We start from the raw sequence: 27190 nt of genomic DNA, 5'->3' as shown, positions 1-27190 counted from the left end.
CGTCTCAAACTCTGCCAATGGGATACCACTCCCAAAAGGCGCCCTCATTGTACAAAACAGTATGATCTTTTTCTGGAACTTCCCGACGAATTACAACTCTCCAATAGTCTGCAAGTGCCAACCAATCGTAACTAAGCCTTACTTTCCCTTTAATAGCCAACCGTAGAGGGGCCTGGGCAAGCTCCAAACCTGGTCCTCGCAGTGGAGTATTGCTCTTCCCACGTTACGAAGCGCTCTTCAGCCGGTTTTCCACAGGCAAGATTTTCTTACACGTACTTATCCTAACGACTAACCTTCCTTGTTGGAAATGCTACTTGCGCGATGATCAAGATGGTGACAAGTGAAATCATTCGTACTAGGATTTCGAATCTTTGAACCGAATAGCTTATAGTAACACTGACTAAGAAAAAAACGGACGCACAGATGATGGATATGGAAATGGGCATCTCGTAGCGGTCTTTTTGGGATCATCAAATACTCTAAGAGAGTTATCTGACGAGGACGACATTTCATTATAAATTCGCTTCCGAGTGAATAAAACCAATTTTGAAATCTTTTTGAGCCATATTTCTGATTCTGTACAAAGGAATAAAACAAGTATGGGATATGCTGTGCCATCTCGCTTTAAATTATAAGTAATACTGAAATATCTGGCAACTGGCGTCACCACAGTATATGCATTTCACTCAGATGAATATAATTCCTAAATACTTATGTTATCTACAATACACTAAAGGTACATGAGAAAGTGAAGTTTTTATCTCAATAGTTCTGCTTTGAATACTGCTAGTCATGCATCTGACAGGTCATAGGCGCTGAAAATATACGTTTATTTTACCAGTATGGTACTTAACTTTGTAGTGAAACATCACTGTGATATTTACGCTCAAAGACTAAAGCAAAAGTTACCATTGCAATGAAGCAATGAAAAAAAACTTACACCATAGTGATTGATCTGCAGTAATATGAACCTCAGCAAGCTAACACTCTCACTTTCAATAATTTTAATCCATTTCGTCTCTTTAAACTATGGTATGTTACTTTGTTACAAAGATGTGATTATAAAGAGTTGCTCAATGCTAGAATGATGTTCGTATCACACCCTTTAAGAACATTTCGCCAGTGTAGAAACTATTTCTTTACTTACAAGTAAACCTACCAGGCGGAAACACTTCTGTTTCAAACGTCTTTCAGTATGTTGTAGTGTAGAGCAATTTAAGAGACACGAATATCTTTATTCGTGCCCACACAGCCGTGAAGTGGGTTAGCACCTCCTTGATAAAAATTGACTTCAGTATTTCTGAATGAGTACCGTTGAAAAAGTAATATATATATAAGTAAACTTCAAATAAAAGTTCTGTGGTTTGTAACACGCGTTACGGTGATGCACCCAGATTTGTCGAAAAAGTTGTTTTTTCTTTTCAAAATCTCTACCCCTCACTATTTTGTTTTTAATTTCGTCATGTTACTAACAACAAAATGTATTGCATCGTCAATGCCACATTCGATCAAATATGATGAAGTGGTATTCCAAAGACGCATTTGTCAGAAATAAGCTACAAATATGTCTATAACGCTGTACACGCACCCGATGTGTTTCGACTTCAATACTAGTTGTTATGCTGGGTTGTTTAAGCCTTTTCTCACAATAACATATTGTAAACTTGTATTCTGTATATGTTGTTCTATAGATTCATTTTATTTTAGTTTTGCGAAGTATAACATATATTGTGTTGTATATGTGTCTTCTTTTTGCAATTCGTAATGTACTTTTTTGTTTTCTTGTAACCTTCCCAGTTTTAACTATATTATATTTGAAACTGTTTGTAAATTGTTACCGTAATATTATTGCAAATATGCACAATAATGAGGAGACACAGAACTGTTCGTGTCAAAAAAAAAAAAAAAAATGCAACGTACACTTTCATGTCACCCCCTAAGTACAAGCACGAACTTTTGCGTCTTTGAAATACCACTTCATCCTATATTACTGAATTTGGTGTTAATGATGATATACGTTTTACTATTAGACAAATTTCTAAATGAAAAACGAAATAGTGAGGTGCTGGGGCTTTTGAAAAAAATGACTTTTTCGATAAATTTGGGTGTAGTGTTGTAACGCACATTAAAATCCAAGGAACTTTTATTTGAAGTTTTTTTTATATATCTGTTACCGTTTCAGCGGTATCAGGCTTGTTTGTTGGGTAACCTTATTTGTTAGTTAAAGCCTTAGCCCAATATTTTGACAAGACGTTCACCTTCTCGTGCATAAACAAACGATTCTAGACCTGTGACGCCCAACGGTTCATAGCAGAATGACAGCAGATCCACCTATCCGCATTTCCTGAAGCTCGCAAGCGATGGTGGGGGAGGCAACACCTTACAAGAAAATACTGTGCAAGTAACGTTTTTCATGAAACCTGGCTTTATCTTCTCAAAGTGTCTGGAACTCACGCTTTTACCACATGCCGATAGGACACCTCTGCGCACTTTGTGGGACATCGATAGCAGTTTGAAGACGCTCTATTGAAAATATCGCAGCCTCTCGGAAGTGCGGGGGATGGCTGACGGACCGCGCCCACAGAGCACAGAAGTAAGCAGAGTGGCTTCGCGGCGCGCGAGGTGTGAGGCTTCCCCTTCCATCTAGGTTACCCGCACAACTGATGTGCTGGTCGCTCCGCGTAAAACGTATCGCACAGTACACAGGGAGCGAAATTTCACGTCATCCGATTTGCCTTTAGAAAACTGTTTTACGTAAACGAAGCTAAGCTACATCCGTTTTTGCAGTTAGTTTCTCAGTAAAACTTTTAGTTTTTGCGTAGAAACGTAAAAACCATTGTTGTGGGATTCGTGCGTGTTTTCAGCTTCGATTTTGAGAAAACATTTCGATAAAAAAATTATTTTCCGCATTTTATAGCCACACATTGTAGTTCGATAATGAGCTTATTTTCCTTTCGCTGTAGCTGGTAGTTACTGTGCTACATCAAAGTAAAGTACAACAGTGTTCATATTTTGAAATGTTTGCAGTGAAAAATGTAGTCGCTGGCTAGTTTACGTTTGGTGAGTCTTAGGACATAGGCTGCTGCAAGCGAAATGTAGCGAACATGTCGAAATTGTTTTTAAGCGTGGAAGGTGGACCACGTCTGTTCCCATTCTCGAGAAAATACTTGGGCTATATTGAAGAGCCTTCGCGACGAGGTTGGCAGCTGTGCGCCTCATGCACGGCTATTGCCGCCTGCTATGACCTGCTATGCGGAGTGCGAAGCTGCCGCTTCTTTCTCTTCCTCGTATGCTGCCGATACAAACCGAAACTGGTAGTGAAAGAAAAACTTAATGATGTGAAAAGACACCTGGAGTCATCAGCTTATGACTCTGACTGTATTTATTACATCAAAGTAAAGTACAACATTGTTCATATTTTGAAATGTTTGCAGTGAAAAATGTAGTCGCTGCCTGGTTTCAGATGACAACGTTTCCTGTATTACTGAATGTATTCGCTTGTTTATTATAACGTGTTCGCTTTACAATTGCCGTTCTAGCTGAGAGCTCTGCGAACTGTTGACATTTTGCTACTGCTTGTTTCGAATGACGCACGAGCGACATAACTGCGCTCGGTCAAAATGTTAACACGATCCCTGAACTGCACTTTGTATAAGTGCAGCAAATAATACAAACATGAATTCTTGTTAACTCAGATTTACAGAGAAACAGCTGGCCAGAGTGGCCGAGCGGTTCTAGGCGCTACAGTCAGGAACCGCGCGACCACTACGGTCGCAGGTTCGAATCCTGCCTCGGGCATAGATGTGTGTGATGTCCTTAGGTTAGTTAGGTTTAAGTAGTTCTAAGTTCTAGGGGACTAATGACCTCAGATGTCAGGTCCCATAGTGCTCAGAGCCATTTGAACCAACCAACAGAGAAACAGTCGACATGAACAACAGGAAAATAAAAGTTGTTTTACAGTTGCACACTGCAGTTGTGCGTGTAGGACATATCGGTAGTTTCGATTCTAATATATTCTACAGGAAAGAGTAGGAAATGAAAAAAAAATTAAACTTTGTTACTTTCTAATACCAGAAGCGAACGTATAATATTAATACATTCTCCTAATGAGAATTGTACGAAATTGATATAAAACTGTTGTTTTACAATCTAGTAACAGGAGTTGGGGCTCAAATCAAAGTTCTAGGTTTCTTCGTATGTTTCTCGCTTTCTCTCAGTATTCTAAGGTACGCCTCCCTCTTGACGTGAGACGTCCTATTTTTTTAATTTTTTAAAACGAAGCGAACCTTTCCGTTTTTGTTCTGGACAAACTTAACTACGTGATGTATCAAAACTTTTCCGTACTCTACAATAATTTATATTTGCATGATGACTATCGATTTCAGAAGACGCTGAAAATATGCAGAAGTAACAACGCACTATGACTGCAACGTGACCGTACAATGCCGAGGCATGTGTGTGAATCGTGTACTATCGAATATTTTTCTACGCGTTTGGTCCCGCCTGATCTTAAACAAAGTTCAATTTCGCGTTATTCTGTCTGCAATATCTCAATAACTAACAATTTAAAGCAACCCGAATAGAAAGAAGAGATGAGGTAAAACAGTAGACACTCAGAAAACGGCAGCACGACTCGTGCTGAACTAGGCGCGGTAGTTACCCAAGTGGTGGGGGACACACGCCCTCTGGTCTTTCGCAACGGGAAAGGCCCCTCTACTTACCTCTGTGCTCTGTGACCACTCCAGACCAAGTGCAGTCTGTCTGAGGAAACAGCAATACTCTCAAACAGAGAAACAGCCGGCCCACCTGAAGGATCGTGGATAAATGGCCCAGGGCCCTCGGTTTTACAATGGTTTGCGAGCGACTATTCCCCCCGAACGATGACTTAACCTCCAGCCCTGTCCTGACGGAACCCCCAGCCCACTGTCCTGCTGTTGTGCCCTATAAGTACACAGAGATCCAGTACAGCTAGATGTATTAAAATTAGGAAGGAGCAATCTCAGCAATCACTACACATGCTCTTGACAAATTAAGCTCTGCATTACATATGTCTTACATTCACAAGAACAAAATATGCTTGTCATATTACGGACTGAATACATTTTCATTGGGATGAACCGTGTTTCAACTGGTAGAATGAGTGGTAACTTCCACCGTGCACGTTATAGAAGTTTGCAGACTATAAATGTAGATGTAGGCAGTGATACTGGTTCTGAAGTCTTTACTTGTCCTGTGTCATGCACAGCTGTAGGAGACTGAGACCACTCAGCCGAAAGCTCGTGGGAGTTTAACATATTTTAATGGAATTACAATGCCTTCGAAATGAGCTACATTATACAAGATTCTTTGTCCCAAACATACACAATGGGACATTAATACGTGGTGAACCGCCTAAAACGTGCACGGCAAATACTTGGGAAATGGAAACTGCCATGGATACGAGGTTTTCACAGGATGGATTGGTAGTCAAGGGCTCGTATTCTTAACCAATAAACACACTTTAGTACATTTAGAAAGCATACTTTATGTACAAATATACGCTTTTTTAAATGGAACAATACCTACTGACATTGACAAACTGAAAGCATGGTAAGTTACGTAGAATGTTAGTGGTTTTTGTTGTAGGATTCTACATACACCAAAAAAAGTTTTGCATCACCCCGGTTTCCTGAAATCTTGAAGATAGACGTGGACTGTTGATATTGTATCACAAACACAGTCCCTTTGACTTTTCAGAGATGTCACTAAACAACTATGCATGAGCAGGGTGTATTAGACGGAGGGGGTCCGACAACCGATCAGTTCCAGTCATTCCACCAGGAAAGAGGTACACGGCCCGTGTTGTCTGTAGTTCAACCATCCCTGGACAAATACCACGGTTCGATCGCGTCCACAGTGGTACTTTGTGCCAGGAACGGCTCTCAACAAGGGAAGTGTCCAGGAGTCTCGGAGTGAACCAATGCGATGTCTTTCGGACATGGATGACATGCAGAGAGACAGGAACTGTCGATGACATGTACTTCGCTCAGAGCACCTAAGGGTTACTAAAGCAGTAGATGACCGCTACCTACGGATTATGGCTCGGAGGAACCCTGACAGCAACGCCACCACGTTGAATAATGCTTTTTGTGCAGCCGCAAGACGTCGTGTTGCGACTCAAACTGTGGACAATGAGCTGCATGATGGGCAACTTCACTCCCGACGTCCATGGCGAGGTCCATCTTTAGAACCACGACACCATGTATGCGGTACAGATAGGCCCAACAACATGGCGAATGGACCGCTCAGGATTAGCATCACGTGCTCTTCACCGATGAGTTGGATCGTTGGTTGTTTCGGGGAAGGAGACCAGACAGCGAGGTCAGGAAGTGGGCCGTGCCCTTTGAAAGGAGCCATTCCGGTATCTGCCTGGAGCGAATTAGGGAAATCACGGAAAACCTAAATCAGGATGGCCGAACGCGGGATTGAACTGTCGTCCTCACGAATGCGAGTCCAGTGTGTAACCACTGCGCCACCTCGCTCTGTTCCACCGATGAGTGTCGCATGTGCCTTCAACCAGACAATCGTCGGAGACGTGTTTGTAGGCAACCCGGTCAGGCTGAACGCCTTAGAACACTGTCCAGCGAGTGCAGCAAGGTGGAGGTTCGCTGCTGTTTTGGGGTGGCATTATGTGAGGCAGACGCACTTGGTGGTCACGAAAGGCGCTGTAACGGCTGTACGATACGTGAATGCCATCCTCCGACCGACAATGGAACCATATGGACAGCATATCGGCAAGGAATTCGTCTTTATGGACGACAGTTCGCGCCCCCATCGTGCACATCTTATGAATGACTTCCTTCAGGATAACAACATGGCTCGACTAGAGTGACCAGCATGTTCTTCATACATAAACCCTATCGAACATCTCTGGAATAAACTGAAAAGGACTGTTTATGGACGACGCGACCCACCAACCACTCTGAGGGATCTATGCCAAATTTCCTTTGAGGAGTGGGACAATCTAGACCAACAGTGACTTGATGAACTTGTGAATAGTATAGCACAACGACTACAGGCATACATCAATGCAAGAGGACGAGCTACTGGGTATTAGAGGTACTGGTGTGTACAGCAGTCTGGACCACCAGCTCTAAAGGTCTCGCTGTATGGTGGTACAACGTGCAATGTGTGGTTTTATGAGCAATGAAAAGGGCGGAAATGGTGTTTATGTTTATCTCTATTCGAGATTCTGGAACTCTCGGAACCGATGTGATGCAAAAGTTTTTTGATGTGTGATGTCCGAGTCGTTTACGAGATATAGTATTTTGAAAAGTTCCCATACCGACAATTGTGCAATACCAGTGGTAGCATACACTAAAGAGCAACAGGTGTGCATACACCAGTTATGTGGATTTCGATCAGTAACGAGACAGTTGACCATCACAGGCTGCCTTCAGAATGACTACTGCCAGCGGGAAAACACGCTTGCAGCCTGGTATCGAGCGACTGCTGCACACGTGCTAGCATTTCAGTGGAGACGTCGGGGCATGCTGCAGTAATACGTCGTTGTGTATCGTCGGATGCAGATGGTATGTTCTTGTATAGAGCGTCTTTCAGCCTTCCCCAAAGAATGTGGTCTACAGGAGTCAAATCCGGGGAACGTGCCACCCAAGGTACAGCTCCTAATCGTTCAATCTAGCTACCTGGATACAATTCGTAAATAAATGCTGTATTAGTTGGTGCACTATGGCTGCACAGTTAACATGTTGGCACGACGGGTTTCTCCTAGTCTGCAGAGGAACGTCTTTTAGCATTCGTGGAAGCTGATCTGTTAGGAGGCTGCGATACTTATATGTGTTCAGTGTTGCGTCTATGGAAAACAGGACAATAAGCTGATGGTTCACTATCCCAGTTTTCTCTGCCTCGTGATGACTGGGTGTTGTGTGATGTCCTTAGGTTAGATAGGTTTAAGTAGTTCTAAGTTCTAGGGGACTGATGACCATAGTAGTTAAGTCTCATAGTGCTCAGACCCATTTGAACCACTATCCCAAATCGCATGTTTACACTTAATGGACACTGGCGTTCCACCTGCTGAAGCCAACGGCAGCTGGGGAAGTTCAACATGTCTATAAACATCGACGGTCCACACAAAACAATTACACGCCCGATATTTAGTACTCCTCAAGTGTAAAAAGATACAATTTTCAACAGCCCAAAGGTTGGTATGATCACCACGTTACTTTGCTATAAATAGTTCTCTTGGAAGTGATGTACCATTGCCTCCTTCCAGCTTTCCAGTGACTTTGTCAGCCAGTTACGGGGCTGGGACGCTACATTTTAAGGTGGACGCCGAACCATAGCACAGCTTGGCATTTTCCACACTAACAAACATCACAAGAGGTCAAAGAAATGATAAGTCACAGCAAAAATCTCAACAACTGAATAGAACCCACAAGAGCGCAAATGGAGAGTATGCAAAGAGGTGTGGGGCGATTAGTCAGAGGACAGCTTGAGTGGCGAGAGAATGTAACCAATGTTGACAAATCGTGACTGAAAGACAATTGAAGAAAGACACCGAACAGCTGCCCAGAACTTACTTAGGAAACTTTAAGAACTGTTTTCAGGACAAAAACTGCGAATATTCTTCAGTCTTACGCAGAGTTTACTCAGAGGAAAACAGGCACATAACAGCTCACGCAGGGACTGACAAGCACACGTCCTTCTCAAGCTCCACTCGTCAATAGAATGGGATTAAAAGTTAATAAAAGGTACAATAAAAAGCGCTCTCGCTCTAAACACTTCACAATGATTCTCGGAGTATAGGTATAGATGCAGCTGAAGAAGTAGATGGAGACGGGAAGTGGACTAATTCTCGCCAAAGACTTACTTCTCTTAGAAAGTCGATCAGACTGCAAATAAATTATAGCCGAAATTGAGCTATAAATCCTCCCCAATTAGATCAGTGAACTCGCTAATACAGAAGGGTTTTTTCTTTCCTCGAAGATTAAAACTGGTCTTGAAATCGAGTCCTAATTTTCACCCGCCAGGCGGTTTGAAATGAGCGCACATTCGACCACTGTGTGACAATTCGCTCTGGAAATAGTCGCACAGGCTGTGGCAAAGCCGTGTCTCCGCTGCATCCTTTCTTCCAGGAGTGTTAGTTCGCAGGTTACGCTGGCGAACTTCTTTGAACTAACAGAATTAAAACTTTGAGGACAGGTCATGAATCGTGCTCGGGCAGCTCACTTGGTTGCCGGCATGGTAGCTCAGCATATTTGATGAGAGGAGGTGGGCACGGTCAGTACAAAAAAATTTGAGTGAAGTTTTTATCAATGGAAATTCAAAGATGTCAAGTGAGATCCGCATAGAAACATTGAGAAGAAACAGATATACAGAACGGGGAAAAACGAGGTGGTAGAGCACGTTACCACCAAATGATTGGTACTGGGTTCGAGCACCGGTCAGGATCACTGTTTCAATCTGCCAGGAAGTCACTTTCAATGTATTTGTCACTTGTACAAGTTTCAGCGTCTACGTCCATCATCATTGGAACACTACTTCAGTTTTGAAGTACTGATTTTATATTTGCTGTACTTCATGAAAATACTTTATTATTTATGATAAGAAACTGTTAAAAATATTTAACTCTAGATTCCGAATTAATTGTTGTCCAAGTTCGGAAAAATCTGGTGGAATGTACATGGGGAATCACCTAAAACTTGCACCGCAAATGCTACGGAAATTGAATGTGCTACTGATGTGCGGTTTTCACTGAATGAGTTGGTAGTCAGATGCTCGGATTGCTAGCCAGTAAACAGACTGTAATAATACTTAGAAAGCGAATTTTTGGCACAATCATACACTTTTTTTAAATGTAACAATGCCTATTGAAATTAAGAAAATAAAAGTTATGAAGTCAGGGGTGATTGTTGCAGATTTCTACTGCGTAAACAACGTTTACGAGATATCGTATTTTCAAAAGTCTGCCCACCGACTTTTGTTTTTGCCAGTTAACCTGCTTGGTTGCTAGGTACGATGTTGTTACATTTGCGTACAGTGTGCCTTTGTGTTCCTTGAGAGCAATGCGACTGCTAGTCGGTTAGAGTGCCACAGTCCAAACAACAGATCGTGAGTGGGCCATAGGATTTAGCAAGGCAGAAGAAGCCGACATGCACATGATGTGTGGAGAGTATGTTCGTTCTTGTACAATGTGTGCGGCATGGTACCCCAATAGATGTCAGCCATCTTAGAAATTATTTATCAGCCTCTTCCACCAATTACATGCAAGTGGTACTGTAACGATTAAACAATGTGACAGAAGGAAACAAGTGACGACAGAAGAGGGGGAAATTAATGCTCTAGCTGCTGTTGCAGTCGGTCAGCACATTAAATCACGCGCACCCGTACGAGGAAGTGGCATGAGTTAGGCAAGTGTCCTACGCATTTTCCATCAATATAGGTTCCATCCCTATTACCTCTCTCTCTACCATAAGCTGCATGGCAACGATTGTGAGAATCGCGTCAACTTCTGTACATGGTCATTAAGACAGGGTATTCCAGATGTATCATGTATCTTGTTCGGTGATGAAGCCACATTTGCCAATCATCGCCATGTAAATAGCTGAAACATGCACTATTGTCGTTCCTTTTCCCGTCTCTACAAATTGTTACACCCAAATGTTTGTTTGACTTTACTGATTATAGTTGTGACTTGTTAATCTTTTGGTCAAAGCATACCATACTTCTACGCTCGGTGAAGTGCACAACTTCGCATTTCTCTACATTCTTCTTCTTCTTCTTCTTCTTCTTCTTCTTCTTCTTGTACTACTTTTGTTTTCTTCGACCCCCTGGACCACATCATGCATTCACTTCTTTTCTGCTGCTCTTCTTCTGTGATCTCAAATATACTCCTCTCTTGTTTACTCCGCTGATGACTCTCCACTCTTTTCCTGTAGTCGACTTCTGGCATACTGGTCGATGTATCCTTGCTTCTCCTGCTTCTCCTTCACCTTGATTATCAATTACGACCGATCCTTCCTGAGTTCAACAACTCATTTGGTTCCTGTCTCATTTCTCCCAATATTGTCCTCATGCTCCAATACAGGTCTTCCCTAGGTCTTCGCAGCCATCTCTCACCAACTCTTCAGGAGTCGGTATTTTCATCTATTCGTTCTTTAGCTGTTGCGCACCGTATCTTCCTAGTGATATCGTCTGAGCCGTACATAATATTGCACTTCCCAGTGTTGCCTTTTACTGTTATATCTTTGCATCAGTAGATATAGTCTCTCTATTGTATATACTGTATCACTGGTCATACAGAAGGCTGACCTCGTCGTCTTCATCGTCTTCATTCTCTCCGTTATTCCTTCATTGCTCCTGTTTCTTCGTCTTATTATTCTTATTTAAATCTGTCCATCTTTTGAAAGTGCCTTTCGGTGTTTTCCACTCCCCAGTGACGATCTTCAGTCCCGTGCTCTTGGCTGTCTCACTTAAGTTGTCGATTTGTTTCCTGTTTCTTCTTGCATCTGGATCACAAATGCTTGGCAGTTCATTTGGGCCTTTTCCTTGCCCTCATATGCCTTTGGTATTCCCATTGTCTCGTTTATTGCCCTCCATTGTCTCATCGCTTCGTCCAGCGTTATGTTGGATTCTCAACAAGTTTTACTCTACTTAGAAAGGTGAATTATCACCGATTTTGTTAATCTCCCAGTTGGACACAGGTCTTCATCTCCAACTATTGTTACAGTGCTCCTCTGAATCTCACTCTGCCTTGATGTGTGTCAGAATTAGCGTTATTAGTTCTCGTGTAGTCCCATCTAGTCCACATGTCTTCTACATTTACATGTACATTCATACTCCGCAAACTTCCGTACGATGCATGGCGGAGGGTACATTGAACTACTACCAGTCATTTCCTCTTTCTCCACTCGCAAATAGAGGGAGGGAAAAACGACTGCCTAAAAGCCTTCGTACGTGCCCTAATATCTGGTATCTTATCTCCGTGGTCCTTAGGCGAAATTTACGTTGGCTGCAGTAGAATCGTTCTGCAGTCGGTCTCAGATGTCGGTTCTCCAAATCTGCGCAACAGTGCCTTGCGGAAAGAGCATCGTCTTCCCTCCAGGGATTCCCATTTGGATTCACGGAACATGTCAACAATGCTTACATGCTGATCGAATCTACAGGTAATAATGTAGCAGCGCACCTCTGGATTGCTTCGATAACTTCCTTTAGCCCGACACGGTCAGGATCCCAAACACTCTAACAGAATGTGTCACATTAGCGTTCTATGCGTCGTCTCCTTTATGAATGGGTTACATTTTCCTAAAACTCTACCAATAAAACCAAGACGAGCATTCACCTTCCCTACTACCACCCTGATGTACCCATTCCCTTTCATATCACTTTGCAGCATGTAAAGGAACTGAAAATATTGTGATTTAATCGCAGAGGTGCTGAAAAATTGTTCCAGTGACACACCAGAGAAATATCTGGTAAACTTTTTATCTTTGAGAGACATAGGAACAATTTCGCCCTTCGTTTTTTATTTCTTGTATGAACGACTACCTTTTTGTTCTCATGGGCTGGTGGGATGTCGTACTGTCTAGTTACTAGTGTGTGTGTGTGTGGTAAATGAATGAGTTAAAACACGCAAGATGTGTTTTATATTATTTTCATCGCACAACAAGCCTTATTCCCATGCCTATGGAGTATTTATGTTAAGCAGAGAAGGCGAGTTTTAGATGGAACCGAAGATCTTCAAAACGGCGCTGCTCAACAATAGAGGTACGTGATTGTGCTCTCTACTTTCCTTTCGTGGCCGCTAAAATTACTTCCGATTCGTTTTGCCGAGACATTCAGAACCTGCAATCTTCTGTTTCTTATAAAAATACTAGTCCGATGCAAAAGAAATACTTTTAGATTTAAATAATTGCCATTCTTTTACGCAGGCCACGGGGAATGATAGAACGTACGTGCCTCTACTTTGAATGTACGTTCGCAATCTCCGAGTGTGTTACGACGAAATTATTTCACAATGAAAATTTCTCATCAGACCGCAACCACTCGCACGCGAATGTACGTACCCTCTGAATGTATCTAGTCAGTCACGCGCGTTGTTCAAAAGCTTTACTTTTAATATTCAGTGGATTACATTTCCGAAATTAATTTTTGTTTATGCTGCAAATCGTACTTCACGCGAAGTATTTATTACGTAAGTTTCAGGCTCAATTTAATAATAAAAAAAAAATTCCGAATAATAGAAATAAAGAATAACAATCAAACAAATCAAACCTAAATAAACATAAAGAGGGAACGTTACAAGCATTACTTCTAGACATTTAATCGAAGTGTCTTTGTCAAGCTGCACCCTGCTAATGCTGTATTCTAACGTTACAGGACTGTGTTTCACGCTATCCCGGATTAATTTACATTTTTCTACGAGGAAAATCCCAAAAGTAAGGTCTCCTATTATTTAATAAGTACATAGAGCTGTTTATTTTTACAGTGGTTTACATCAGTTTACAGCTTGAAATTTAGCTATTTTTCGACATAATCACAATTTCTGTCAATGTATTTTTGTAGACGCTGTAGTAGTTTTTGTATGCCCATGTCATACCAGCTCGCCGCCATGCTGTTCAGAAAGTAATGAACCTCATCTTTTACCTCGTCGTCGCAGCTGAATCGCTGGGATCACAATTAACGCTGACAGGTACTGTGAAAAAACTCAAACGGACAATTCAGAACCGGAGAAGAGGAATGTTGAGCAAGGGCGTACACATTCTCCATGACAGCGCTTGCCCACACATCACTCTGCAAACCGTTGCTATCCTGCAAACAGTTTCAGTGGAACATAATCACCCACACACCCTTTTAGTCCTGACTTGGCACGCAGTGACTATCACCTGTTCCCTAGGTTAAAAGAACATTTGGCCGGAAAGCGATTGAGCTCCGACGACGAGGTGAAAGAAGAGGTTCATAACTTCCTGAACAGCATGGCAGCGAGCTGGTATGACATGGGAATTCAAAAACTGCTACAACGTCTACAAAAATACATCGACAGAAGTGGTGATTATGTCGAAAAATAGCTAAGTTTCAAACTGTAAACTGATGTAAACCATTGTAGAAATAAACAGGTCTATGTACTTATAAAAAATAGGAGACCTTACTTTTGGGTGTACCCTCGTACATTCAGGCTAGGTGTCATTAACCACAGCAAATATAAATTTTGTGTAAGTCATTTTGTGTATTACCACACTAATTCATAGGCGACACCTTCCCGTGCATCACCGCGTCATCAGCAAACAGCCGTAAATTGCAGCTTATTGCGACCGTCAAGTCATTTATGCGTACAGGTAATAGAAGCGGTTCTATCACACTTCCCTTGGGCACTCCTCATGATACACTTGTCTCTGGTTAGCACTCGCCGTCGGGGACAACGTACTGGGTTCTGTCTATAATCATGCAGGTCAGCTATTTTACTCTTGTTATATCAGTCACATGCGCCTTTTTCCACTCGTTTGGGCCTTTCGCTGTGAAAGAGATTCACGATGAATGCAAGATAATTTATGGGGCCAGCGCTGCAGAGTAACCCTCTGTGAAACCTAACTGGGATTCCATCTGGATCTGGTGACCTATTTGCTTTTAACTCTTCCAACTGCTTTTCTATACCAATTTGTATGGCCTCCGTATGGGAGTCTGCACTACAGTTAAACGACGGTAAAATGTGTACGACCCTCTTGCACGAATGACTTCTCAAGCGTGAAACTAAAACTTCAGCTTTCCTTTTGTTGCCCTCTATTATCACCCCACACTGGTGAAGTACACGAAGGTTACTATCATCTTTTTATTCGTTAATGCCATATATTTTATCAGTTCTTTCAGGGTAAATATCTCTTCTACGAATCCTCTTCTCTTGTCAAATCTTGCTTGATAGTATTAGATCATAAAAGTTGTGTGACCAAGGCATAGACATTTGTAATCTAATCTGGTACAATGGTCACAGATCTTCCCAGAAAATGCAGACTTCTCATTGCGCGCTGCTTTATTGTCTCCATCTGTAATTCGTGTTCTTCTGCTCTCTCTAGGAAGAGTCTATACAGCACCGTACACCCGACTTCAGGTAACAGCATTCCTCTACAGGTGACCCACTGATACTGACCAGGCCAAATATCTCACGAAATAAGCATCAAACGAGAAAACTACAAAGAACGAAACTCGTCTAGCATGAAGCGGGAAACCAGATGGGGCTATGGTTGGCCCGTTAGATGGCGCTGCCAGAGGTCAAATGGATATCAACTGCATTTTTTTAAAAACCCCTATTTTTTATTATATATTCGTGTAGTACGTAAAGAAATATGAAAGTTTTAGTTGGACCACTTTCTTCGCTTTGTGATAGATGGCGATATAATAGTCACAAACGTATAAGTACGTGGTATCACGTAACATTCCGTCGGTGCGGACGGTATTTGCGTCGTGATACATTACCCGTGTTAAAATGGACCGTTTACCAATTATGGAAAAGGTTGATATCGTGTTGATGTATGGCTATTGTGATCAAAATGCCCAGTGAGCGTGTGCTATGTATCCTGCTCGGTATCCTTGACGACATCATCCAAGTGTCCGGACCGTTCGCCGGATAGTTACGTTATTTAAGGAAACAGGAAGTGTTCAGCCACATGTGAAACGTCAACCACGACCTGTAAGAAATGATGGTGCCCAAGTAGGTGTTTAAGCCGCTGTCGCGGTTAATCCGCACATCAGTAGCAGAAAAACTGCGCAAGAATCGGAAATCTCATAAACGCCGGTCTTAAGAATGCTACATCAACATCTATTACACCCGTACCATATTTGTATGCACCAGGCATTCCATGACGACGACTTTGAACGTCGTGTACAGTTCTGCCACTAGGCACAAGAGAAATTATGGGACGATGACAGATTTATTTCAGGAGTTTTCTTTAGCGACGAACCATTCACAAACAGCGATAACGTAAACGGGCATAATATGCACTATTGGTCAACGATGGCTGCGACAAATGGAACATCAGCGACCTTGGCGGGTTAATGTATGGTGCAGTATTATGGGAGAAAGGATAATTGGCCCCTATTTTATCGATGGCAATCTAAATGGTGCAATGTATGCTGATTTCCTACGTAACGTTCTACCGATGTTACTACAAGATGTTTCATTGCTTGACAGAATGGCGATGTACTTCCAACATGATTGATGTCCGGCACATAGCTCGCGTGCGGTTGAAGCGGTATTGAATAGCATATTTCATGACAGGTGTATTGGTCGTCGAAGCACCATACCATGGCCCGCAAGTTCGCCGGACCTGACGTCCCTAGAATTCTTTCTGTGGGGAAAGTTGAAGGATATTTGCTATCGTGATCCACCGACAACGCCTGACAACATGCGTCAGCGCATTGTCAATGCATGTGCGAACATTACGGAAGGCGAGCTACTCGCTGTTGAGAGGAATGACGTTACACGTATTACCAAATGCACTGAGGTTGACGGACATCATTTTGAGCATTTATTGCATTAATGTGGTATTTAAAGGTAATCACGCTGTAACAGGACGCGTTCTCAGAAATGTTAAGTTGACGCAGGTACATGTATCACGCTGGAACAACCGAAATAAAATGTTCAAACGTACCTACGTTCAGTATTTTAATTTAAAAAACCTACCTGTTAGCAACTGTTCGTCTAAAATTGTGAGCCATATGTTTGTGACTATTACAGTGCCATCTATCAGAAAGCGAAAAAAGTGGTCCAACTACAACATTCAATTTTTCTTTACGTACTACACGAATATGTAATAAAACTGGGGGTTCCTATTTTTTTTTTTTTTTTTTTTTTAAAGCAGTTGATATCCGTCTGACCCATGGCAGCGCCATGTAGTGGGCCAACCATAGCGCCATCTGGTCCCCCCCTTTAAAACAGGCAAATTCCGTTCTTTGTAGTTTTTTTCGTTTTATGCTTGTTTCGTGAGATATTTGGCCCGGTCACGATCAATGGACCGCCCTGTATATCAAGAAGAAGTTGCTTGTCTTTGCACGAGGCAGATATCTTGTCGAAAGCTCACTATTACTGCATTTTAATTGGAAGTAACGTCCTCATAGATAACTGCACATCGCCGAGTAGCCTGAGACAGCGCTGCTGGTACTGGTGTACGATCCCTAGAGAGCGTTGTCTCTTGGTGAAATGTCCTCGCCTCTGGATCGAAGTGGAGAGCATCTGGGTAGGCTGGCTGGCGCTGGCAACATCCTGCGCTGCGGCCGGGACTTATTGATCACCGCGGACGGAGCAGGGCGCCTTCTGGAATGCACCGCTGCCAGCGAACTGGGACAGCCTGCCTGCATCCCGCTGGATACGCGCTCCACGGCCAGCAGGCGCACCGCAACCACCGCTGACGCAGCTCCGGCGCTTAGCTCGCCGCGCTCCACGTCAGACGCCTGTGGCGTGCTCGGTGACTGTCGGTGGAGCCTCCAACAGCGTTTGTATCAGTGTGAATGGAGAGCTGTGCAGAAAGCAAATAATAATATTTACGTTACTTCGGTCTATTTCCCTTAACTCGTGAAATGTGTTCAAATTGTTCAAATGGCTCTGAGCGCTATGGGACTTAACTTCTGAGGTCATCAGTCCCCTAGAACTTAGAACTATTCAAACCTAACTGTCCTAAGGACATCACACACATCCATGCCCGAGGCAGGATTCGAACCTGCTACCGTAGCGGCCGCGCGGTTCCAGACTGAAGCGTCTAGAACCGCTCAGCCACACCGGCAAGCTGAAATGTGTTCCTAACTTTTCATAGTACACATCTTGGTGTCATGGATTTAGCCACTTCTGATGGAAACTGGATCCTGTTGCAGTACATTGCCATACCGAAGTACAGGGTGATCAAAAAGTCAGTACAAATTTGTAAACTGAATAAATTACGGAATAAAGTAGATGGAGAGGTACAAATTGACACACATGTTTGGAATGACTGGGGTTTTAATAGAACCAAAAAAATACAAACGTTCAAAAAATGTCCGACAGATGGGGCTTCATCTGATCAGAATAGCAATAACTAGCATAACAAAGTAAGACAAAGCAAAGACGATGTTCTTTACAGGAAATGCTCAATATGTCCACCATCGTTCCTCAGCAATAGCGGTAGTCGAGGAATAATGTTGTGATCGGCACTGTTAAGCATGTCCGGAGTTATGGTGAGGCACTGGCGTCGGATGTTGTCTTTCAGCATCCCTAGAGATGTCGGTCCATCACAATACACTTGCGACTTCAGCTAACCCCAAAGCCAATAATCGCACGGACTGAGGTCTGTGGACCTGGGAGGCCAAGCCTGACGAAAGTGGCAGCTGAGCACACGATCATCACCAAACGACGCGCGCAAGAGATCTTCCACGCGTCTAACAATATAGGGTACAGCACCCTCCTGCATAAACATTGTACCTTCCAGCAGGTGTTCATTAGCCAGGCTGGGGATGATGCGATTCTGTAACACATCGGCGTACCTCTCACCCGTCACGGCACGGGTGTTTTGCTGTCCGGAGCCATCTGTAGGACGTTTTGTGAACTTTGTTTTCTTTTTTTGTTCTAATAAAACCCCATGTCATTCCAAGCATGTGTGTCAACTTTTACCTCTCTATCTACATTATTCCGTGGTTTATTAAGTTTTCATATTTATACTGACTTTTTGATCACCCGGTACAATAAGGTGGCAAAAGTCACCAGATAGCGATGTACGCCTATACAGATGGCGGTAGTATCATGTACACAAGGTATAAAAGGGCAGGGCATTGGTGGAGCAGTCGTTTGTACTCGGATAATTCATGTTAAACGATTTCCGACGGGAATTAATAGACTTCTGACGCTGAATGGCAGTTGGAGCTAGACGCATGGGACATTGCATTTCGGAAATCATTAGGGAATTCAGTATTCCGATATCCACAGTATCAAGTGTGTGCCGAGAATACCAAATTTCAGGCATTACCAATCGCCCAGGTCAAAGCAGTGCCTGATGGCCTTCACTGAACTACTGAGAGCAGCGTCGTTCGCCTGGAATTGTCAACGCTAACAGACAAACAACACTGCGTGAAATAATCGCAGAAGTCAATGTGCGACATACGATGAACGCATCCGTTAGGACAGTGCGGCGAAATTTGGTGCTGATGGGCCATAGCAGCAGATGGCTGGCGTGAGTGCCTTCGCTAACGGCACGATATCGGGTGGAGCGCCTATCCTGAGCTCGTAATCATATTGGTTGTACCCAAGAGGGCTGGAGAACCGTGGTCTGGTCAGACAAGTCCAGATTTCAGTTGGTAAGAATTGATGGAGGTTTCCAGTGTGGCATAGACCCCACGAAGCCATGGACCCAACTTGTCTACAAGGCACCGTGCAAGCTGCTGGTGGCTCCATGATGGTGTGGGCTGTGTTTACTAGGAATTTACTGGGTTCTCTGGTACAAAATGTTTAAATGTGTGTAAAATCTTATGCCACTTAACTACTAAGGTCATCAGTCCCTAAGCTTACACACTACTTAACATAAATTATGCTAAGGACGAACACACACACCCATGCCCAAGGGACGACTCGAACCTCCGCCGGGATCAGCCGCACAGTCCATGACTGCAGCTCTAGACCGCTCGGTTAATCCCGACCGGCTCTGGTACAACTGAATCGATATTTGACTGGAAATGGATATCTTTGGCTACTTGGAGACTATTAGCAACTATTCGTAGACTTCGTGTTCCCAAACAAGAATGGAATTTTTATCGATGGCGATGTGCCGTGTCACTGGGCCACAATTGTCGGCGATTGGTTTGAATAACATTCTGGACAGTTCGAGGAAATGATCTGCCCACTCAGATCTGCCGTTTTAAATCCCATCGAAAATTAATAAGCCATAATTGAGAGGTGAGCTGGTGCACAACTGCTGAATTTCCAACACTTTCGCAATTATGGACGACTATAGGGGCAGCATGGCTCTGCAGAGAATTTCCAATGACTTGTTGAGTCCACGCCACATCGAATTGCAGCACAAGGCTGGGCAGAATGTTCATATGGTTCAAATGGCTCTGAGTACTATGGGACTTAACATCTGAAGTCATCAGTCCCCTAGAACTTAGAACTACTTAAACTTAACTAACCTAACGACATCACACACATCCATGCCCGAGGCAGGATTCGAACCTGTGACCGTAGCAGTGGCGCAGTTCCAGACTAAAGCGCCTAGAACCACTCCGGACGGCCTGGGCAGAAGGGACATCCCAGATGATATTAGGAGTTATCCCATGACTTTTGTCACCTCAGTGCACTTGTCGTACAGAAGTATCTTCTCCGATTTAATTGGCTTGTAACTACAAATCTGATTCGTATAGGAGATGTTGCAATTCTCTCTGGTTCGACGAAATGCAACGGCGTAAAAGAATTGTATCTCCTGATGACCATTTCTTCACTCGGGTTTTTATCGAACAATTTTTGCCGTTCTTTTCTTTTCGAAGTGACAGCTTATGTGCATCGCAATGAAGACTGTATTGTGCTGTCCTACAGTTCGGAGGATAACGGAAATAGCTTTTCGTATATTAAGGGCTAATGAAAAATGAAGCAATAGGTTAAAATTGCTTACACTCTCAATTGGACATCTCTCAGGAGAAGTGATACGTAACATTAAACAACAAATATATCCTAGACTTTATTGTTATCAATGGCTTAATTCCAAAGTAACTACACTAGCTGCGAGTGGAAGTGGTGCGGAGAACCAGTCGTAAAGAGTAATAGGTAGAATCAACATGCACTGCAATGATTGGTACACCACACTTTAGCTAGCATATAGTCCAGATACAAGGGCGATGTACTGGAGGACAGTATTATGGAAATGAAAGAGGATGTACATGAAGATGAAATGGGAGATATGATACTGCGTGAAGAGTTTGACATAGCACTGAAAGACCTAAGTCGAAACAAGGCCCTGGGAGTAGACAACATTCCACTGGAACTACTGACAGCCTTGGGAGAGCCAGCCTGACACCGTCGTCACACCGCTGTACTGTAAGGGTGTGGCGGATGACAACCAAGGTGTCCTGTTATCACCAGACTGGTCGTCGGGCCGTATGGAGGGCGGCAGTAAAGCTGGTGTACCACCGCTGTCCGGAGCGTCTTCAGGCACGCCTTCGGCCTGGAACTGACTAGAGTCGCGCTTCGAACTGACCGCGATGAGCACCGAAGAGCTACGAGCTACGAGCATACCTTAAGACCTACGAGCAATGCTTCATCTTCGATACTGTGAATCAAATGTCTTCTACTGCAGGCTCTTTGCTTTCCATATTTTGGGAAGTGACAGTATGGACCAAAACAAGAACAAAATGTCCAGTAAACATGGGCTGTAAAAGGCATACGTTAAGGGCTATTAGCACTTTTCCATCTTCACTACTTTGAAACGTAACTCTTCTAATGAACAAATGGTCATAAGTTTTAATGTATGCATTTTAGAGCACATGTGTATTGGACATTTTTTCCTTGTTTTGGTCCACACTGCCACTTCCCAAAATATGGAAAGCAATGAGTTTGTAGTAGTAGAGATCTGTTTCACAGTACCAAAGATGGTAAACTGCTCTGTAAAGTTATACGGACGCTAACGTGCCACTTCTGACACCAAATGTAAAAGAGTTCGTGCTAGGAAGGGGGAATACAATTGTTACGTCCCACTTCTGACACCAATTGTAAAGTTAGGGGATGTTTACGAGGGACTTCTGCAACCGATGTTAAAGTACAGCTTGGCAAGGAAGGGGGAAGAAGGCTGTTAAATATGCCTCGTGGAGGCAGTGTGCAGGAGGTCGGGCGGTCAGGATTAGAGAGTAGGCATCCAGTGCTGCCGTTAAATGACAAAACAGGAAATTAAGTACACTAAACAGGACGTATTTCGATATAAGGAGCACAAAAGGCGCGCCTAGGGTCGGAAGTTAGCAGGTTTAGGCCAGTCTAGGAAGTCTAATAATTAATTAAAATGGGCAACGGAAGGAGAAGTGGTTCATGTTAACTTACGTTGGTGGCCGGTCGCGAAAGGCACAGCCTGAGGCTCTGCCTTCCAAAAAGACGTCTGTTCTACTCGAGGTCCGTATCAGATAGGGTTGATAGAGGAGATAGAGAAGATCCAAAGGAGAGCAGCGCCCTTCGTTACAGGATCATTTAGTAATCGCGAAAGCGTTACGGAGATGATAGATAAACTCCAGTGGAAGACTCTGCAGGAGAGACGCTCAGTAGCTCGGTATGGGCTTTTGTTGAAGTTTCGAGAACATACCTTCACTGAGGAGTCAAGCAGTATATTGCTCCCTCCTATGTATATCTCGCGAAGAGACCATAAGGATACAATCAGAGAGATTAGAGCCCACACAGAGGCATTCTGACAATCCTTCTTTCCAAGAACAATACGAGACTGGAATAGAAGTGAGAACCGATAGAGGTACTCAGGGTACCCTCCGCCACACACCGTCAGGTGACTTGCGGAGTACGGATGTAGATGTAGATGCAGATGTACAAGAGAGAGACGCAAGTGTGTTCTGCTCCGCAGGACGCTCTGGCGTCCGCACTGAAACGTCCCCTTAAAACAATTTATACAAGACTGTGCTTAAACAGACACACAATATTTTTAGCGCAACGCAATCTGACTTCCAAAAATCCCTACGAAAGAATGGCCCTGACTAACATTAACCTATACGTTTCACAAATCACTTACCTCACAAAAATCTTCGTTACTCGAACTACGGCAATACAGCGAGCGCCACTACTGCCAGCTAACTAAAAGTTTCAAACTACGGAAGTCACTAACTAATGATAGGCACAGTTAGCAAATGAAAGATTTTAATAGAGAACAAACAATGTATTTACCTTTATAGTCACAATATATATATCAGTTCATGACACCAATTCTTACAAATTTCAAAAGTCCGCCATCTCTCTCCCCACGTCCACCACTGCTGGCGGCTCACCTCCAACTGCGCAACGCTACGCGCTGTTAGCATCCAGCTGCCGCTGCTCAACACTACAATGGCAGACAACAATGCAAACTAAACACAGACTGTGCACAGCACAGCCAGTGATTTTCATACAGAGCGCTACGTGGCGGCGGCGTTACCAATAAAAAATCCTAAACAGCCTACTTACATAGCCCCCATGCTCCCCACAAAAAAAAATTACAAATTGTTTTGGGCAGTGGCCAATACAGATTTGAAAAATTTTTTCATAATTACAATAACAAAGAAATGAAATGCACACACTTATCGATACAATGTTGGTCAAAAGCTAAAATTTTCTCACAGTCCATAAAGACAGTCATGATCATTCATCAATGTAAAATTGCAGTGTTTTTCTCAAAGTCTGAGGAGTACAAGAAAATGCACATGGAAGTAGTGTATTTCCATGCAGTCTTGAAGAAGTAGTGTTGTCCTTCCAACGGAAAGACAGTGCTGACTCTTGATATGCAGACAGGTAATGGGCCACAACAGAGCAAACCCACAGCAGAGTCAGTCGAAGTTTTAAAGAATATTGGTACGTAGGTCGTCACAGAGTAGACCCATTGTAGTCCTGGTACAGATTACGGTATTGGTGGGCCACCAGAGGTGCAGATCCACTGCAGTCCTTGTAGAAATAATGGTATTGGTGGGTCATCAAAGGTGTAGACCCACTGTAGTCCTTGTAGAGATGGCCAGCTGCCATCTGTTTGACTGTGCAGGCGCACAATCACCATTGAAGAGTCTTGCAGATAATATAGCAAGTCCATAACCACCACTTGTGCACTCACAAAAATTGTTTTTGAAATGTCCTTAGAACCAGCAATGCTGTTATCCAGTCCCTTGCTGAATTATTAACACACGTGCAAACACTATCAGTCCCTACTTCTCACATATTGTCCATATACAATGAACAACAGAAACGTGTGCAGCGAAATGTAATTTACAAGTTACTTAATTTGATGAACTGGTGTCAATTACAATTTTATAACATAAGAATGCAATAACAAAGGTACAAAATACATCTTTAAAGAACATAACAATACAGATAACATTTGCAGTAGTACAGGCTTTACAAAAGAATCGAAATAGCAAATACATCAATGTTACGAAAATTACGACATAAGTACATACATAAAAGATCAGAATAACTTTTGAAACATCAACTTCACACATGAGCATTAGAACAAAACAGAATAAATAATGTGTCAACATCTTTACAAAGTAAATAACATGTTATTAATGCAAATTATATTTGAGGATAACAGTGTTCCTCATCATAGTGAATGTAGCTTAGTATTAGAAAAATTCTGCAACATAAGTCTTATCAGATAAACATATAAAGACAGGAAGAACATAAATACACAAGGGTACACAAACACATAGTGGGATAACACAAGGAAAGGACAGGGTTTGTTTTACTGCAGTATTTTGCAAACAAAACTTTCTTTACTTCTCGGAGATCTCCTTTCGTTCTTCATTATTTCCAAAAAGTCCTATCTATACCTGATTTCTGTACTTTTCGTATAACTTCTCAATGCATTTCTTCCAATCCATCGCAATTCATTCTCTTATATAGGCTACCCCCTCTTAAGCTAACTTAAATCTACTGAGCTCAGATGCTTAACTAAGGGATGAGGCAAAGCAGCAGCACAAAACAATTTACACAAACAGCAATGTTAAAAAATGGAAATTGGCAAAAAAAGGCAGCAATATTACAACTAATATAAGGCAATGCGCACCAAACAAGAAAAATAAATCAGTAGTAAAACTAGCTTAACAGAGTAATACAAAGTGATATTTAGTAGCACTATGCAGGGAAAACAGCAGCAGCAAATGCAGTAACTTATATCTAAACATGGTAAAGCTCAAGCATAAAAAATATTACGCTAAAGACAACAATGCAGATAAGGGAAATGTATATTCACATCTTAATGTCTATATAATTAAAATGGTGCACCACTACTTATTCAATGAAATAAATTACCAAGTACTTGAAAAGAAAATTATATATACAGTTACTGTTATTAGTCGCTTCTTATTGCTCTTTCCATTCCAAGAGCTCCTTTTTCGCAGAATGTGGATCATAAAATAATTATTTAATAGATCTGTCGACAGAAAGTGTTCACATTAGCAAATGCATTTAATTTTATAAAACCAAAGCTTCAACACAGCTGGAAAACAGATATCAAATGAAATAAGCAACTATGGACAAAGCATAAAAACATCATTCAATAGTCATGTGACATTTTATAACTTAGTAGAATTCTCTCAACTTTCGTAGAAAGACGTTTGTTATAATCAGGTGTCAGATGTAAGTATCTTTTTCAGTAATGAGCGTGTCGTATTTGCGATGCTTTCTACAAAGGAATGTCAATAGAGAGGATAATGGCCTTTTTTTTTTACCTGTGCCTCTGAAAGGCACACACTAATGGCTTTCTTTTGTCAGGTGGTTGTCGCGCAGCTGGGTGCCCACGACGCATTACGTGCAGGTGGTCACGTAACTGTCTTAACGAAATATTTACGACACCAGTTTCCGCTACAGTGGCAGTCTCATGTAAAAAATTTCACAGGTCAAGAATTTGCGTTACACATCTGTAGAAACAAAATTCTATTAATATAGCAGTGTCAAAAAATTTTTGGCGGCCTTGTGATACATTCACACGTATACACACATTTCATAACTCTTAAAGTACGATTCTTGGTTTCCAACATCCTTTTTCACAAACCAGAGTCCCTAACCACTACTCATTATTCCTTACCTTATTACACATATGTATATTCGTCGACACTTCTTCAATATGTCATCATAACAGATACGTAGCATAACCAAATAACTCATATAGCATCAGCTTAAGCATACTTCAGCAGCATAATTCACATCGTCGTCGTAATAATAACATCATAACACCACAGTCAAATTCTCAAAATCTCCATAGCTTCCTCCAATAATTTCAAAACCTAAAAAAAAATTCTCTGCTCATGTCAAAAGTGTCATCTGCCTCAAACGTACTTTAAAAAATCGTGATCCCATACCAAATATGTCATTCAAAGCTCTCATAGTATCACAATGGTTCTGAAAAAATATGAACAGTTCACAAAATACAACTTCGTAAGTGTGAAGTTATCCAATGGTGTAATTACGTAAACATCTGTCACTGATGTAGTAAAGTAAATGTTTGTCTCTCTCAGTTAAATGGTCAGATAGCTGTGTAATTTATGTGTTAGAGAAATATGGTACCGATGTGTAAAGTTGTATAAACAAATACCATATTAGCTAGGGCTCCTTGTGCTTGCCAAACACATGGTACACAAAGTAAGCGTGTACCCCCCTGAGGATAATGTAATTATAACCTCAGGTGTTACAGATTACAGCAATGGAATGAAATGTATCACGGAAAACTTTCTTTGTAATTCAAATATGTTGAAAAATAAATAGTTTAATGTGTGTCCTGTAGCGCTAAATGTGCGTCTTGCTGTAAGACAATCTCTGTGGAAGTGTCGTATTGTTGTCCTCCGAAAGCTAAGTTCTGCAGAAGTCAATGTACTTACCTCATGATAAACGAAATTGAAATGCTTTGCGTATAGATATCTTAGTTATTACGCTTATTGCCATGATGAAGTAAGTACTGTACTGTACGTATTGTTGTGCTACAGAAAAGGCTGTCTCATTGTAGCTATACCACAAACGTTACTACTAAAACATGTTTTACTTTCCAGAAAAATTCAGAAAAACTGTGCAGATATAAAACAGATACACCGCAAAAGCAACAATGTAAATCGTGTCACATATTAGTAGCGTCTTGATATAATCGTGTAGCTATTATAGAAACCAAATGCTAAGTCATCTTTAATCTCACCGAATGAACTTCAAATAAAGAATGTGTTTTCAAGTAAACCAAAATGTTGCATTAAAATCTCATTAGCAGTACTGGTAAATGTTCTAAGTATGTAAGCCTTATAATCGTTACGTAATCGTGCAACTAACAAGCAAGAATGTACAAATAACAAGAATGTGTCGTCTGTTCACTATAACAATGCATTTGTAATTTCTGTTTCAAAATGTCCCCTAGGTTCTAGACTGGATAGTAAATTTCGAACATTGTTGCATGTTAACAGTTTCTCAGTGTGACAAAGCATACTAGAAATGTGAAGTGAAATGTTTTATGGCAAAGACAAAGTTAAAAAGCAGATT

Source organism: Schistocerca gregaria, chromosome 1 (genome assembly GCF_023897955.1).
Source record: "Schistocerca gregaria isolate iqSchGreg1 chromosome 1, iqSchGreg1.2, whole genome shotgun sequence".
Taxonomy (NCBI): domain Eukaryota; kingdom Metazoa; phylum Arthropoda; class Insecta; order Orthoptera; family Acrididae; genus Schistocerca; species Schistocerca gregaria.
The sequence above is the reverse complement of the archived record's forward strand: the minus strand, read 5'-3'. Positions refer to the sequence as shown.